Source organism: Dreissena polymorpha, chromosome 1 (genome assembly GCF_020536995.1).
Source record: "Dreissena polymorpha isolate Duluth1 chromosome 1, UMN_Dpol_1.0, whole genome shotgun sequence".
NCBI classification, from domain to species: domain Eukaryota; kingdom Metazoa; phylum Mollusca; class Bivalvia; order Myida; family Dreissenidae; genus Dreissena; species Dreissena polymorpha.
The window spans coordinates 136,681,940-136,698,588 of record NC_068355.1 but is presented as its reverse complement, the minus strand read 5'-3'; the positions used below and the strand labels follow the sequence as shown (position 1 = coordinate 136,698,588).

The window sequence follows — 16,649 nt, the reverse complement described above, 5'->3', positions numbered from 1 at the left end:
AAACCATTATAAGAAAGGGTATCTATGCCATCAATGTTATAATAGTAAAATAACTGTTGCGTTTATGTGTTTAAAGAATATGTATTCATTGTATGAATTGAATTAACAATTTAAAATTGAAACTGGCGTATTAACATAATTTAACCTGAATATAAACATGTATTTAAACAATTAATATCAGTCTCATTTCAACAAATATGACTTTAAGTAGCTATACAATAACGAATGAATTGGAATATGATTTGAATTAACACATCCAAATTGACACTTTGAGAAAAAGGCATTTACTGGTATAATTATGATTGTTTTAACAGAAATGGGCTAGTCGCTTTAAAAACTTAAAAAAAAAAACTAAAAGAATTAAAGAAGTAACTGATTGGCTAAAAAACATACAACGCTACTTTTAACATATTATACATTACTTTTAACATATTATACATTAGCTGGGCTGAATGCTTTGTAGCTGTCAATTCAACTTATTGAAGTTTCAACCGATTAATTGCTCACCGAACCTTAGACCAGTTTACTTAAAAAACATATTCATATATAACAATTAAGGGCACATCATTGCAATTGAAATTTAGTAATAAAATGAACATTTTAGATCCAATGCAAAAGGATATAATTAAATCTATAATCTGAATAATCAGATGTGAACCATATTGTCTTAACTCTAAAGAACAAACATATCGATGTAAACGGACATTTGAAAATTATTGTTGTTGTATATAAGTGCCTTTATCTATAAAAAATATATTGCTTTTTTATCTGTGCCTTACAGATCACTCGTTATAACCTTTTAACAAAATATTCGTTATTGTAGTTACCCGTGCTATTTTGGATGATTTAAGGCATGTATTGAAAAAAGATAATAACGTTGTAATAACATTGAATATAATGCTCGTTAACCATACAGTAAATTCGTTTGTTTTGCGGGGCTTTAGTCAATTGATATATTAAAAAATGCGATTTAAATGATTATGGAAATAATTTAAACTAAATTCTGGATCATGCAATAACTCCAAATGCTTAAAAGCTTTTTGTTAAAAGTTGATATACGGGTAGAATGTTTTATGGGCACGTTTTTTTACTTTGTTGTCCCTCTCGAAAACCAAGATTATGCAGTTACTGGTTTAGTAAACTTGGTGCGTAGATAGAGAGACTTATTGGATTTGTGCACGATATTTAAGTTGTGGTCCTCTGTCATTTTGTCCGTCCGTCCGTACGTCCGAAATATATGGACCCTGCGATAACTCAAAAAGTACTGTATCAAGGATGATGAAACTCAGTGTGTGGCTAGATGGTCATATGCACATCAGTTCATCTTTGTTATTCTGTCTGTCCGGCCGTCCAAAAATCATTCTTTAACTCAAACAGGTCTTAAGCTTTGTTTGTTAGAACGTTTGTCTGTTCGTCTGTTCAAAAAAGCATATGGATCTTGCCAAACTCAAAAAGTGCTTAATGTACGTTAATGATTCTAATAATGCTATTGTTACTAAATAATTAAAAAAATATGCATCCCTACATAGTACTTTAAGAAGGTCTATATAACATACGAATGTCCTGTACTTCGACCAAAAACGTTAATCCGTAAATCGTTTACAATGCTTTCTAATTAGTATAATTCATAGTACATGCCACATTTCTTACGGGAAGAATAAAATGCATGTTTACAGGAAATATCCATTGCATATATGTACAAGTATATTTTAACTATACAATTCTGTCCGAGGATATAAATGATACCACATCATGCTATGTGTCATCATATGGTATAGTTTTGTATTTATAAAAGTGTAAACTATAAGATGGAAATTATAACATAAGGACGAAATTTTCTTTACACACATTCAAATCACAAGTTTATATCTTATTGCGTTGTTTGGATTTTGACCTGTATAGACTTTTATCATACACGAAATAAAATGATGGAGATTTAATAAATCAAGTTCTTCATTAGCCAAATTGAACATATTAATAGATATGCGGCATCGCCTTTTTTAACGATGTAAGCAAAATTTCAAGCAAGAAGCTATCGGATATCATTATACAAATGCTGAGCAGATACAACTTCGCCACACTCAACTCTCCAAATACACAGATTGTGTGCATTCCTTATAGTATTATCCTTAGCCATGTGAGTTCCCTATTATATATTCCATAGCTGTGCTCCTATATTTAACACTTATGTTCATATTGCATTATTTAATGTTCATATCATGTAATAATAAATGTTCTCTTTTATCCGTACCATTATAGACCTACGGCAAATATAGTGTTATATTGAGTAAGAAACTTTATAAAATATTGTGTAAGGCATAAGCAAGCATTCCAACACAAAAAGTTTGTGCTATGTTCACACGTTGTACATTCCAACACTAATAGTTTGTGCTATGTCCACACGTTGTACATTCCAACACAAATAGTTTGTGCTATGTCCACATTTTGTACATTCCAACACAAATAGTTTGTGCTATGTCCACACGTTGTACATTCCAACACAAATAGTTTGTGCTATGTTCACACGTTGTACATTCCAACACAAATAGTTTGTGCTATGTCCACACGTTGTACATTCCAACACAAATAGTTTGTGCTATGTCCACATTTTGTACATTCCAACACAAATAGTTTGTGCTATGTCCACACGTTGTACATTCCAACACAAATAGTTTGTGCTATGTCCACACGTTGTACATTCCATATCGCAGGATTACAAGGTCAGTAAGATTAAGGATATTTTTCGACATATTTCCGATTGATACTTATAACACGGTCTGATTTCCAAGTTTCTATCGAGAACTATCTTAGTTAGATACGCAATAAGTTATAAATGTTAGTTTTGAATCAATAGAAGGTTTTACTATTTTATTTTCAAATTAAACACTAGCGTTAAATAGAAGATATTTGTTGGTTTCGGTAGCATATCGACTTTAATTAATTTAAATATTTTTTTCTATGATCACGAGTGAATTAAATTCGTTATTCTACCGAAACCAACACATTTTCTTTTTATTGTATGCATATATTTTTAGTTTTGTTAATTTTCCCAATATGCCTTTTAGAGTTTCCCCGTGGGGTGCCCCAATTGTTAGAACGCACAAAGAACTCACCACACAAAAAAAGCTCGCATCTGAAAGAAATGTCACAGTGTATTAATATCAATGTTTTATTCAACATATATCTATTTCAAATTTAATACTTTATACATTCAATACTAGAACAAACAATAGTTCAAATTTAATTATTATGAAATTAATAGTGTTGCATATACTGGCGTAGTAATTAGTTTATTCAACTAAACTCAAAGTTACGAAAGTGCTCGCCATGTTGAACAACACTGCTACGACTTGTTGGATTAATAACACATAACTGGATTGAACTAGGAACGCAGACATATTTCAACAGTGTGCTTGTGCTAAATGGTTTCGAAATCAATCACTGTCACTGTCTTTAATAAGACGGATTCGCTTTTAGCGTCGCTGTACTACGTTCTACGGTTACCGCCGGTGTACGGGATGGAGATTGGTGATTGACTACGTTCTGTGTCTCGGAAAGGCACATGTGAGATTCAGAGTTGTGAAAATTAAATGTTGCTTTGCCCTGGAAATGTGATTTGACAAAAAATCCTCGAGCCATCGGAAAAATCACTTGATGCAGGTGTGGCTGACGCAGTGGCAGTGCGGTTATGCTTTTCAACTGACTGGTTTCAATGAGAAAGTATTTTTAAAATATTGTTTGACTGTTCCTTGTTCAAACTGCTATAATTATTCAAGCTGCTAATATTTCTGTTCCTTGAAATTGGTATTATTTGATGAGCAGGTACATTCTCCTTATTCAGCTCCTGAATCAAGTGTTTTATTGCACTGAAAAAGTGTATTTCTATGGTAAAAATAAAATCACATTTCAACTGTACACATTGCATATTACACAAGATATAACTTGTAATGTTTTGTGTGCTCTTGAAACGCTTTAATAAATACACTGTGATCTGTAAAGTACTGGATGTAATGGAACCGGAAAGTAGAGGAGTAGTAGAGTACAGGGGATTTTACGAATTGAGATTTTGAGAGTTTTGTAGCATGTATTTTGGACAAACAAAACCTAATTAATAAAATCGATATGGAAGGTAAATGACTTTTATTATATATTTAAGTCTTGTTATGCCAGACGTATATAGGGTTTTGACCTGTATGGGGTGATTCTTGGCTCTTGAATACCAGCATCTGTTTTCATCTCGGTCATTATGCTGTACACCTTGTTAATTCCAATTGCTGACTTCATGAACCAGCATTCCTGTGTCTTGTTGCCAGGAGTTAAGAAGAAGGGGATGTCTTCTGTCATCATGTCATCAGGGCGTTTGTCGGCATATAGCCTGTAGAGATGCACCGGGTCTCTGTCAGGTTGATCGGGAACTGCATATGACCTCGGCTTGACTTTCCTATGAATAGTAAGAATGTGTGTTGCATGAAATGTTTTGTTTAAATTAAATAATATTCCACTTAAAGTGAAGTCTACTGTAGATTAATACAAATAAGAATTATTTTGTAAAATATCCTCTAATAATCTCTATGATCACTCGTGAAACAAAATCGATATTCTACCAAAACCAACAAATATCCTCCTGTTTGTATTATTTTGAATAAAGAAAAATTCCATTTATATATTTTATAAATGGTGCCAGTTTTTATATAAATGACAAATTCAGATTTTTGTATTCAAATATATTAAAGTAGGAAAATCACCTTATATCTCTAGGACTTTTACCAGTACGGTTTTTCGTGTGACGCTCAGTGTCGAAGGTTATGAATTCTTCACCAGTTTCAAAATCCACTCAAAGGCTGACAACACCCCAGCAGAGGTTGTGAATTTTTTTGCCGGCTCTCATCCTAAAATGGGTTGTACATATTAGCCACAGTGAGAGTAATAGAGCTCTTGGGCTCGATTCTCCCAGAGTTTTAGCTGCGTACATAGCTTCGATATGTTCATTTGTTATGCCTGGGTTTGATGCGGTTTATCTCCATAACCTTGTTGTTTCAGAGCCTTTTGCTTACTTTTTAATACTTCCCACACTTTGGCAAATTCAGAATCATTTATCAAAGAGTGCTTGTAGTTCATTTGCCTTAAATGCCTGTCGATTTAGCTCAAAAATGCCATCAAACAGATAGGTTCATACTCTGATCCATCTTTTTAAGTCACACCCAACAAAAACTCGCAGACCAGAGGGTTCAATTCCTGAGGAGGTATATTCTCAATATTTCTTGCCTCATTTTTGTGATTGTTTAGGAAAGTTTTGAAAAGTCTGATGGCATTGTCGGTTTTATTTCTTGTATTTAAATTTTCGTTTTCAAGCAGAAAGCTATCCACACTTACAGATCTGAAATTCCTCGTTGGTGTTAATGTTGGGTTTTGTTCTTATTCTTCCTGTGTTGATGCTAGTGCCAGTGGTGGTGGTGCTGATGTTCCTGCTCTTGCTGTTGGTGCTTCTGATGTTGTTTCTTGTGATTTTGAAGCGCTGTCATTATCTTTTTTCATAATTTTCATTTAAAAAGTCATGTAAGTCAAAGATATTTGAGAAAAGAAGATGTATTTAATTGTTTTCCAATTCACCCATTGTTGTTGTTAAGAGTTAAGCATACGAAATTATTATGTATAAGGGAGGTAAATGTATGTTTCAGGTTCAAGTAGAGTAGTCTCCCTTGAATGAGAATTAAGGTTCACCATGGGTTATTGGGGAAGTAGTTTCAGTATCTAACTGAAAAGGTGAAAAATTTCAATATCTTCACTGTTATTTTTCACTGTTTAAAACAATGAAATATCAATTTTAAGTCAAATGTAATTCCTTAAAAACTAGTGGAAAGCATAAAACAAATAATAAAATGCCATGTTAAGACATGTGCTGTTGTATTTTTCATATCTACCAAGAGTGCGCAGTTTGAATATGAAGGTACATTTGGTAATGTATATGCTCTCTATGTTTTGAGCAAATACCATAATATATAAGTGAATTAGAGCATTAAACTTGTAATCTGTATTACGTTTTAATTTATAGTGTATGGACATGCACTACAAAGTTTTTTACATAAATATGCAATGCACAACATTTCAAACATATCGCGAACATGTATACAGTCGAAACTGACCTGACGGCCACCTGAATTTACCGGTCACCTGCAGACAACGGTCAGTCTGGAATCCCCCCGACGAAAAACACTCTATATTACACTTGAATTTAACGGCCACCTTACCATAACGGTCAACGGCCACTATATTCCACTCCGAAATTCATGTTTGACCTGAAATCAACGGTCACGCGTCAGTCGTCTCGAGTCGCGAAAATTAAAAACACAGCACATTATTTGTCCCTCTACTTTGCGTTTAAAGCGTCTGAAAGCCGTAATTGTCTATGATATTATAAAAGCGGCCCGCTGCGAGTAAACAAATTATAAGGTGTTGAGAAGGTATCTTTTCCGGGGATAATTGTGGGGGTATCTTCAAAAGAAAATATGTCAAAGTTCATGACTTGTTGAAAGTAATTATCGCTAAATTAAATGACCGCTATTTATTTGAATTAGCACGGTACAATTACACTGTACTATCGGTTTATGACACCGACTCCGCTATTTAGACTTTTACGCACGTGAGGTCAACGGAACGTGACAAGCTTTATTTACTGAATGAATGAGATGCATGAGTAAATAATTATACCAGCGTTGATAAAGTCATTGTTTAATTTAACAATATGAAATTAAATACATCTAAAAGATATTATCCTCTATTATTCAATGTACACGCGTAAGTTAATGCTGTTATTATGCTTTGTTAATGCAATGAGCATTTGTTTTACACTGTATGCAAACGACTGGGTGGGGAAACGACGTAGTAATACTACCAACTGACCAACCTTCTTAAAATTGTGATCCGAATTCAACGGTCACCTGTGGACAACGGTCACTTTAATCATTTCCCTTGACTGACCGCTGAATTCAGGTTTGACTGTATTTAAAACTTTCAATCACAAGCGAATTTACCTCGCGATATTGATAAGTTGGACGCAGTGCGATGTATTCTAAGAAGGCGAAATTACAAGCCGGAAGTGAAATAAAACGCTGCTTCTTTGAAATCGTTTCGATCATTGATATCAAATTTGGAACTCGTATTTCGGTCAGATAATATTTAAACATACAGACAAACTGTAGGAGTACACTTTTACTCAATTACATTTGAGGTGAAGTTTGAAGTTGTTTTAACAGCATGGGTGATTGTGTAGTTGCTTGTTAAGTTTTGGCTTTCTTGCTAAGCCCACTTTTTCTGCAAGGTAAAGGCACGTTCGGTTCTGACTGGATTGAGGGCACTGGACTGGCAGGTAAGAGCATATTACATCTGCATAATACGTATGTTTAATTAAAAAAACACATCAAAATTAAGCATAACCAATGGCCAACGCGGTCTATACATATGCAAGTTAAAAGAGTCGGAACTTATAAACAAAAGTCAACACAATTATTTCTACATCATGCTTTGCATGCTAAGTAAAGACGTATCTTACGTTGAATAGGTTGGTGTCTTTATTATTTTTACAGCTCTCAACGGTACAGCATATTTCTTAGAAGTCATCTCCTTCATAATTCTGCTTTTGCCAGTAATATTTGGAGCATTTGAGGCGTGTATAAACAGCAGCGCATCGTCTTCAGAAGTAACCTGTTGCGGTGTTTGCAGTGGCATCTTGTTTCTCCTGTACCCATTAGGAAGTATGACATTGGAATAAAACTCAATATATCACTTTATGTTAAAAAATGTTTGATAAATCGCAGTTAAGGCATGAATATTTCCATTTTTGACAAAGTAATATCAAGTAACATCAACATGGTTGCGTTGCAAATTCTAAAAAAGACTGCACGAAAAACAAATTAGACTTTTTCAATTGTTATCTGGTTTGTTGCATATTTGTAATGATATGTATTTGATACGAACAGGTCTGTTCAGTATGGCTGGATACATACTGATAAAAGTTAAGTTCTCAAAATCTACTCTTGGAGCGTCCATCGACTTCTGTCTCGCCTCAAGCCTGTACATTCTACTTGTTACCATTATCATTGTGGCTATCATATGCTTATGCCGAGACAAAAAAGCAAGCAACACAAATATGAAGCAAATGACGCTCGAAACGCAAGCTGCAACCGCATCTCCGATTGAGATCCAAATTGAGGAACGGACAACATCACTTGAGGAACGATCCGAAGGCGGTTGGCGACTTGTCACGCAGCTTAACATCTTTCATTTAATCATTCCTTAAAGACAAGATTAAACAGCAAATCGAAATGTTTCAAGTTGTTAAGAGAAACCAAATTTAGAACGCGATTTAATTGTAGTGTTAATTGTTGATCCAAAATGTATATACCTGACTTACATGGATCATCGAATTTACTGCTGAAGCTGAAGGATATATTCGTCGTTCTGACAGAAAGACGTACGACTTGTTGTCTGTAAAGCTTTTTGATTTGTTTGAATAGAATGAATAAGTAAGTAAAAATAGTAAAAATGTTTGTGCACGCCTGAAATATGAATAAAAGGCAAAAGAGGCAAGTTATCTATCCATTGGCACTCTATTTGCAACGATCAACACGAACATATCACTGTGTAAAGTTGAACTAACCAAAGTTTAGATCTCTCCACCATGAGTGTGTAATTGTATTATTTTAGGCAACTTAGTCCATATTCCAAGACTGCATAGTTCGTTTAGTTTAAATTGGCGTTTAAGGTCCCATGCAGTGGTCGGGAGGGAATGTAAATGTAAAAGTCCACAAACGATGTGTGCATATTTTATTACAAACCATTGAGTCTGTACATTAACAATAAAATACTAGAGCAATAGCTGATATGGAGTTTCGTTTCGTTAAAGCTTTAAACCCGGACGTGTACGTATTCGTACTGAAATAAAAAAAGAAAACCACTTTTAGTCTTAAGATTTAAATTGTCTATGAAAGAGAGGCATGTTTAGCAATGTTTATCTGACTATATCAACGGTCCTTCCCAAAAAGTTTAAATATTAACACATACCAAATTGTCCTATAAACGGCGTTTCATACAACTCATGAAAACTAATTAATTTTGTTTCATTCGTGATGTCTTTATGGAGCTTCAAATATACGCCAATCTTACAGGACAACCGACAAAGCAGGCTTTAACTTCAAGCATATGGCCTTATCTGAACCCCATTTCACACATTACAGATTGTATGTGTGAACTATTTGCCATAAACAACTAGATAGTAATTTAAACAAGAGCTATTTCGGAAGTTTTTCTTTTTACACAAGTTTTATGAGAAATATGATGTAAAACAATAAACAATCTCGGTACTCTGTTTGAATCGACAGGATGCTATTACTCATAAAAATCCAACATTAGTATTTATTTGTTTGCTACATGATTCTGTCTATATCTGTGTTGTGAAAGTGTGCCGTAAAAACGTAACATTCATAATAATAAGTCAAGTCGGTAACTCTTCAGTTCTGTTTACGTTTCAGTTTTGATTAAATAAAAAAGTTCACTCTAATTTTCACAATTCTAATTTTACACAGACTTTAATACATGGTACATATAACGGTCTAAACTTTAAATAAGAAAGTCAACATGATTACATACGTTGGTTCATTCATGTCGATATATTTATATTGTGCCTGTTAAGTTTATCACAATTTCAAAGACGGATTTGTCGATACTAATAAATAAACGTCCAAGATTGTACGTTTCAAAATATTGTGTATACATATTTTTATGTAACAGCAGTTGCTTTTATTATAAATCGCTCGTTTTTTATCGTTCAACCATTTTTTTAGCTAGCGACAATATTTGTGATTGTCATGGTATGGCATTTTCAGTATATACAGTCAACTTAATTCTGTATGAAGCAGTCAGTAAGATTTCAGCTTTGATAGACATAGGATTCATCTTCTTGTAAATCACGGGCTTCCCGCCCGATTGCTAGAATATTGGGCTAGAGTATTTGATCGTGAACGTTACTGAATTTTATCTTGTATATTAAAATATTGTGTGGACTTGAAAAGCGCGCGTTAAAATGCAAGTAAACCTGAATAAAAACTTTATTGGACTCGCGTTTGTCTTTATTTCGCCAAATTGCGAATCAAAATCTTTTCAAATTTTCTGGCTTTGAAACCAGATCATTAAATTGTTTATTATCGAAAAATGTATATCTAATTTGTTCTGAATATCGCGTTGGAAATTAAAGTGGCTCGATGTTTGTTTGCTTCCATAAACAGATTAAAATGCTTTTATCACGCAGTGTTTCAAATGTAACGGCGATAAACAAATATCGATGCAACAAATTATCAGGCTGATATATCAAACAAAGTTCAAACAACATTATGTGTTAAAATTCGCTTTATATAAACTTATATAACTGCTTTGAAGAATGATTTTCAAGTTTAAAGAGGAGCATTTTTACATCAATAGACATGTTCATCGATTTTAACCTTTATCTTCTGCTGAATTAATGATGTTTACACTATAATTGTGATAACATTTCCCCAGGGTCATAGCCACTCTGCGTTAGACATTCAAGGAAAGGTATGCATGTTAACGGTACGCATTATCAGAGTATTTGATAACTAAATCGATACAACGTTGAACATTGAACAAGTTTGCTGCACAGCAACGAAGGTGAAAATTGTTACAATCAGCTATTTGTTCTATATTTACTCGCCACACATAGTAAATATCAGTTGAAAAATAGTCACCCCGCGTAAGAATTGGGTACGGGTAAAATTAAAAAGTATATGTTAGAAAGCAAGTTTGAAATAAAATAGTACGTAGTGATCATAATAAGTCATTTCAATGTACTGTGTCATTGTTGTTTGTCGCAATATGTATTTCCATTGAAAGTATAAAGGCCAAGTTATACCACTGTAAGAAACTTGGACTGTATTTAAATATAAGCACGAATATTGTCTGCCGTTTAATTCCATGAATCATGTTGCACGTTTGAGAAAAAAATCTTGAGTTAAGCAAACACACACTTATCATTCCGGAAGGTGTTGAATGGGAAACATGTGCTGATTTCGACGAATTTGTCCATTAACGCTGACCTAAAATGCACGGTTGATAACGCTATTCACAAGGCCAATGCATTTGTATAGCTAACATATTATTTGCAAATAGCAATACCGTCGGGAAATCGTTGAAGACGAAATAGGACTTACGGTGGGTTTGCATAATTTAGATTTTGTAATTTTCCTTATTTTGTTTTAGTACTATTATTATTATGTATTGTTTATACCTGATTACAGCATGCTTAGATGTCACAAGGTGTTAATTTTGACAAGTGCGCATGACACGTCGGATACATGTAATGAAATTAGTGTTGTAATATTTTATTTTACAAACTTGTATTTGTAAGTATGCATTATTAATGCAGAAATCATGTTATACGTGTGAGCATATTTCAAACTGAAAATATATAACAACAATACCATATTGCGCTTTAAACGTTTTGCCAATGTGACCGAGGATAATGCAATATATTAGAACATGTTCGCACTATATTTGCAGGAAGTGCGTTGATACATACATCGGCAATGGTCTGTGATAGATGTATAAGGTCGATCGTTTTGGCAGTTTTACTCAGTCCAGTAATAATGCAAGGTATCGGCATGTTTGGTAACGACTTGGTACACAATCCGGCATGTGACCTCGTCAGCAAGAGCACTGCGTGCTCGTGTCCAAGAAAAAATGAAACTCACAACACATTTTGCGGGACCGATCTAGGGATTGGAGGTTTAATTATAATGGCTTAAAGATTTTTTTTGTAATCTCACGTTGATACTCATCATAACTTCAGTTATGTGTAATACAACAAACTTTTACTTTCACACATAATACTTGTTTTTATTTCAGTCTTATCACTGTTGTACACATAAATGTATGCATGCTACAACATACGATATTAAATAGCCACTCTCTGTTACATGATTAAAGAGACCGTGTCATACCGTGTATATTTGTTTCAAGACTTCGTCATAAAAATAAACAAAAAAGATGCACATACGTTTACCTTTTAACTGTCCTATTTTGAATTCACCTCTATGCATATGAACCAATAACATAACATACATTCAGACATGCGATCATGTTAAAAGGATCATGTCTCAGATATAATACTTAAATCTGAAAGCTAAACAGTTTAGTTTTATATCTCCATAGTAAAGATTATTACTGTATTTAATGCTTATGGGTCATTGCACATATTGAAATGCAGTCATGTTTTCTTTCGTAAGTTAGTTATTATTGGCAAAGTGTGAGGTTCTAGTCGTCATTCAACCTGTTTTAATCCCCAATGCTTGACATTGACCGTTCCAAGAGATTGACCCCAGATTCGTCATTTTTATATTGTATGCCATGTTTTTTATCGTCGTGTATTATACAGGCAATATATTGCCAAAAATTCATTTACCCACATCCAATACAAATCTCTTAGCATGGCTTTGAACATAATTTGTATCTTTAAATGATCTATAAACCCATATAGAGGCGACTTTTGCTATAACGGGCAAGAAAGTTTGTGCTTATATAGAGCTTGGTTAACTTTTTGCAAAGCATGTAATCAAATTGCTTTCTATTTGGCAATTAGCTGTCCGAGAGCCCTTCAGGTACTGTGAACGAAAGGCGTTGCTATGATACTAAATTCAGAGACCTTATCCAACAACAAGCTTGGGTGAAGTTTGTATCAACGTTCAAATTATTATTACCACAGATGAGAATATAAGAGGTTTTGTGAACTATACTGTTAAACCATTAATACAAATTATTTAAAGTTTATTGTAAATCGTTCTGATTCTCATGTTTAAAAGGGCCTTTCAAGGATTTTGGCATGAATTGAAGTTTTTCATTTAATGTTTTATATTGATAAATGTAAACATTTGGTCTAAAGGCCCTAGCAAACAACAAGAATAAAATTAAAGAAAGAAAAATAAGTAACCTTCAACTGGGCTTGTACCACTGACCCATGGAATAAAAGTCTAAGAGAAATAAATCGTAAACATAGTATATGACAGGGGAGTTCAAATATTAGATCTAATGAATACAGCTTTGGAATATGACTATTAAAACTTTACCGCACTTTCTAGCAATTGGTCGCGTTTTAGAACAAATATTAAATTGTATATGTTAACATGAAACAGAGCAATCATTCTTAAGTATATCAACAGAAATATCATTGACACACCAACACGCCTTGCCTTTACTTCGACTATACAATTAATGGGTTACACAACATTATTATCAGACATCATGTTTGGAATAAAAAAAAAATTATTATTAAAGCTTATGCCTATTTTACCTTTGTTTGTTTATATATATATATATATATATATATATATATATATATATATATATATTTAGTGGGCTTTTATGTTCGAGTAATTTCTGCACATAGCATGATAATTGTATTGATGGTTACATTAGTTTATGGCAGAAATAATATTTTTTATTAAAATATATTATCCAAAATACATTTTATAAAATTCAATGTCATGTAGTATAGTTTTAAGACCTTAAATAGTGTCCAAAATTATGGCAACATTTATTATTTGATATTAATTTTTAATGTCAGACCTGGACTACACGGCCCGTAAATTCCAAGAAGTCTCGTTTGGTTTACTACTTTTGCCGGTTATTTGTGGAATACTGGAGGCGTATTGCAACAGCAATTCAGAGGATGTAGGATGTCTAGGCACCTGTAGTGGAGCACTGTTTTTGTTATACCCTGTAGCAGGTAAAGTTTTTATTTGAATTTTCGTATACCCGTATCAACTTAAGTTTATCATTTGAAAATACTTGATAGTATTTGCTAGCTCATAATAAGGGTAATATTCGACATTATTAAGAATGTGATATAAAATATAATAGTTCAACGTTCTTTTCATTGACAATTGTCTTATCATTGGCGTCGCATTGAAGTGCGGCCTTTGGTATGTAATACGTTTTTTTTCGCTTATGGGAGGAGGAGTTATTTTACGGATCAATGTATATATTTTTGTTGTCATAATATCTTGCATAGTGGTGATTTTTTTGTGTAAATTAGTGTAAATAAGTACTGCATTTGTGCCTATTACATTTACTACAACATTTATTGCCAATAATGCAAAGCTAATTCTTTTAATTAATAACTGATCACAGGGACTGGGCAATAATAAAAGATCACAGGGACTGGGCAAATACGCGAACCGGTGAAACTTTCTGGTTTTGTATAAAAACAAAAGTTCTTTGTTCCACTATCCTAGCAACCACCTAGCTACTAATAAAGGCGCTATAGAGCGCGAAGCGCGACACATTTTCTTAATTGTAATAATGAGTCTTGATAAAGGAAGCAGCCGCTTATCAATGAGGAGCACCATCAGAGCACCCCAGTCTCATTACTATCAAGTCCGCCTACAGGTTTTTTTTTAAGAACCACATATAGAAGGCCGCAGGCTTGATCGCATCTTGCCAGAGGTATGGACCCTTTGGTATGGACCTTTAACCCCGCTCACTATCCAGCATTTACACTTCCGGGTTTACATTTAAACCGACTATTAATAGCTTATTAATATCTTAGTTAGAAGGTGATTATTCAAGCGGTTCCGTAGTGTAGTTATAACACGCTCGCTTCACATGTGAGAGGCCCAAGGTTCGAGCCCCAGTAGAATCAAATTATTTTATTTGTGTTCTATGTTAACTTTTTGTTTTGATGTAGACATTTTAGTTTAAATAAATATGCTGTTCTATTGTAACCATTTTTTTTTGCCCATGAAATATATGTGTGAGGGGGTGGGGGTTCGTAAACATATTAAAACTTTTACAGTGTTTTCATATCAATCGGTACTCAACCCCTATCGTAAATGAGCAACGTAGGAATAAGTTCAGAATCATCTCCCCTTGAAGTTGAGAAAAATATGAAATTACGCTTACAAGATGAAGCAGATTTTTTAAAACCTACACAGTTCTGTTCCATTAATGAAAACTGCACACGGATGCCAGTAAAAAAAGGAAACCAATGTAAATAAAATGAACTATGAAATATTTGGGAGTTACAACACAAAATCATAGATAATGGTTATTTGGGGGTTATAACACAACATCATAGATAATAGTTAAATGGGAGTCATAACACAAAATCATAGATTATGGTTATACCAGTATCTTTTTCTATTTTGTTTAAGATAATCGGCCAATATATTAATATTTACAGTAGAAAAAAATCGTTCCATGTAACTTCATTGAGTGCCTTTTACACTGAAATTCCCGACGCCCTTTGATGTTTTGCATCAATACTTATCTTGTCATTATTTTAAATGATCATTTAAAGTGTCTAACTATGCAAGTAATGGTTGTAACCCTTAATGTTATAGTTTTGAACACAGAATGCATTGCATTATCCGTTCCAAGGCAGTAATTGCTAGACAACATCAACCTGGCACTTGAATTATGCATGACAATAAATATTTAAGTACCTTACAGATCAATACAGAAGTTACATTACTGAGAGCAAGGACAATCGATAAAAGTATTTAAAATAAACTAAATTTTAATTTTAATAGTCACTAAATAAAAAACGTGTGTTTACTTTTATGTACACCCGAGTCATATAAATTGTTCGCATAATGACAAAAGATTTGCACGCACTTTGAATGACAATACATCACGCCATGGATTTATGTCATTTTTATATGTACCTGAGGGAATTGATTGGAAAACTGGTTGTCTATGTGTTCCGAAAAACAACTATTTGTGCGCGTAAGTTATTCTCATATAAAGGCTTGCAAGCTAAACGCCAGTTCTAAAAATGTGAATGTTGAGGGTTTGAGGTTGTACTCATTCTTATTGAATAGTCAAGTTACTTGCATTGAGTCAAAAAGACCATCGGATTATTACAACATTTACCATTCTCTCTGATATATCTAGCGTCTCATTGTTCAAATGTCAACCGGAGCACATTTGTTATAGGTCTGTGCAGTCTAACGGGTTGCATCATCATAAAGATAAAGTTTTCCGAGTCCAGTATTGGTTCCTCACTCAACTACTGTGTTGCCTCTGGTCTGGAGATCATAATCCTGACGGCCATCATCATCGCCGTCATATGCTACATCCGTCGGCGTCCAAGCCATCCAAGCAATGAACAGACGACGACCATGTCCACCGGGCAACTGACAACGGCGTCACCTGTTGAACCAGTATCGTTTGTGTCGATTCATGCCTAAGAAGAGACAACACGCGTGGTAGAGATGGAAGGAGGATGGGTTATCTTACGTCAACTGAACATTTTCCATTTGATTTATCATCTCAAATAGAAGGGAATATATCTTTGAACAAACTATAACAAACACAATGGTCGAACATAACAATAAGCTTACTTGCTAAATGTAGGTTGCTGTTCAAGCAATCACTAGTATAAGCAATAAAACAGTTCAATATTTATTTATAAGGAGCTTTTGATTTCTTTAAAATAGTCGTCTACAAAATATACAATACATTTATCATTATCGATCCACTAACGTTTATGTTTTGAAGGAAATAAGAAAAGTTGTATCCGTAAAATAAATACTTTATTTGACAATATTGTACTTAACATATTTGTTAGATACGATCGTAGTAAG

The 16,649-nt window shown here is 33.7% G+C and overlaps 2 protein-coding genes and 2 long non-coding RNA genes across 5 annotated transcripts in view; 3 read left to right on the top strand and 1 right to left on the bottom strand.

The window, feature by feature from the left end:
* Positions 1 to 16,649, top strand: part of LOC127851466 (perlucin-like protein) — a 111,028-nt gene that overhangs the window by 31,908 nt on the left and 62,471 nt on the right. The window lies entirely within an intron of this gene.
* Positions 1 to 16,649, bottom strand: part of LOC127851275 (histone-lysine N-methyltransferase, H3 lysine-79 specific-like) — a 171,549-nt gene that overhangs the window by 116,198 nt on the left and 38,702 nt on the right. The window lies entirely within an intron of this gene.
* LOC127851486 (uncharacterized) lies at positions 7,159 to 8,191 on the top strand. Its single transcript, XR_008035795.1, has 3 exons — positions 7,159 to 7,366; positions 7,584 to 7,751; positions 7,977 to 8,191. It is a non-coding gene; the product is annotated as an uncharacterized LOC127851486 (long non-coding RNA).
* Positions 10,309 to 16,215, top strand: LOC127851496 (uncharacterized). Its single transcript, XR_008035800.1, has 4 exons — positions 10,309 to 11,220; positions 11,569 to 11,661; positions 13,628 to 13,789; positions 16,000 to 16,215. It is a non-coding gene; the product is annotated as an uncharacterized LOC127851496 (long non-coding RNA).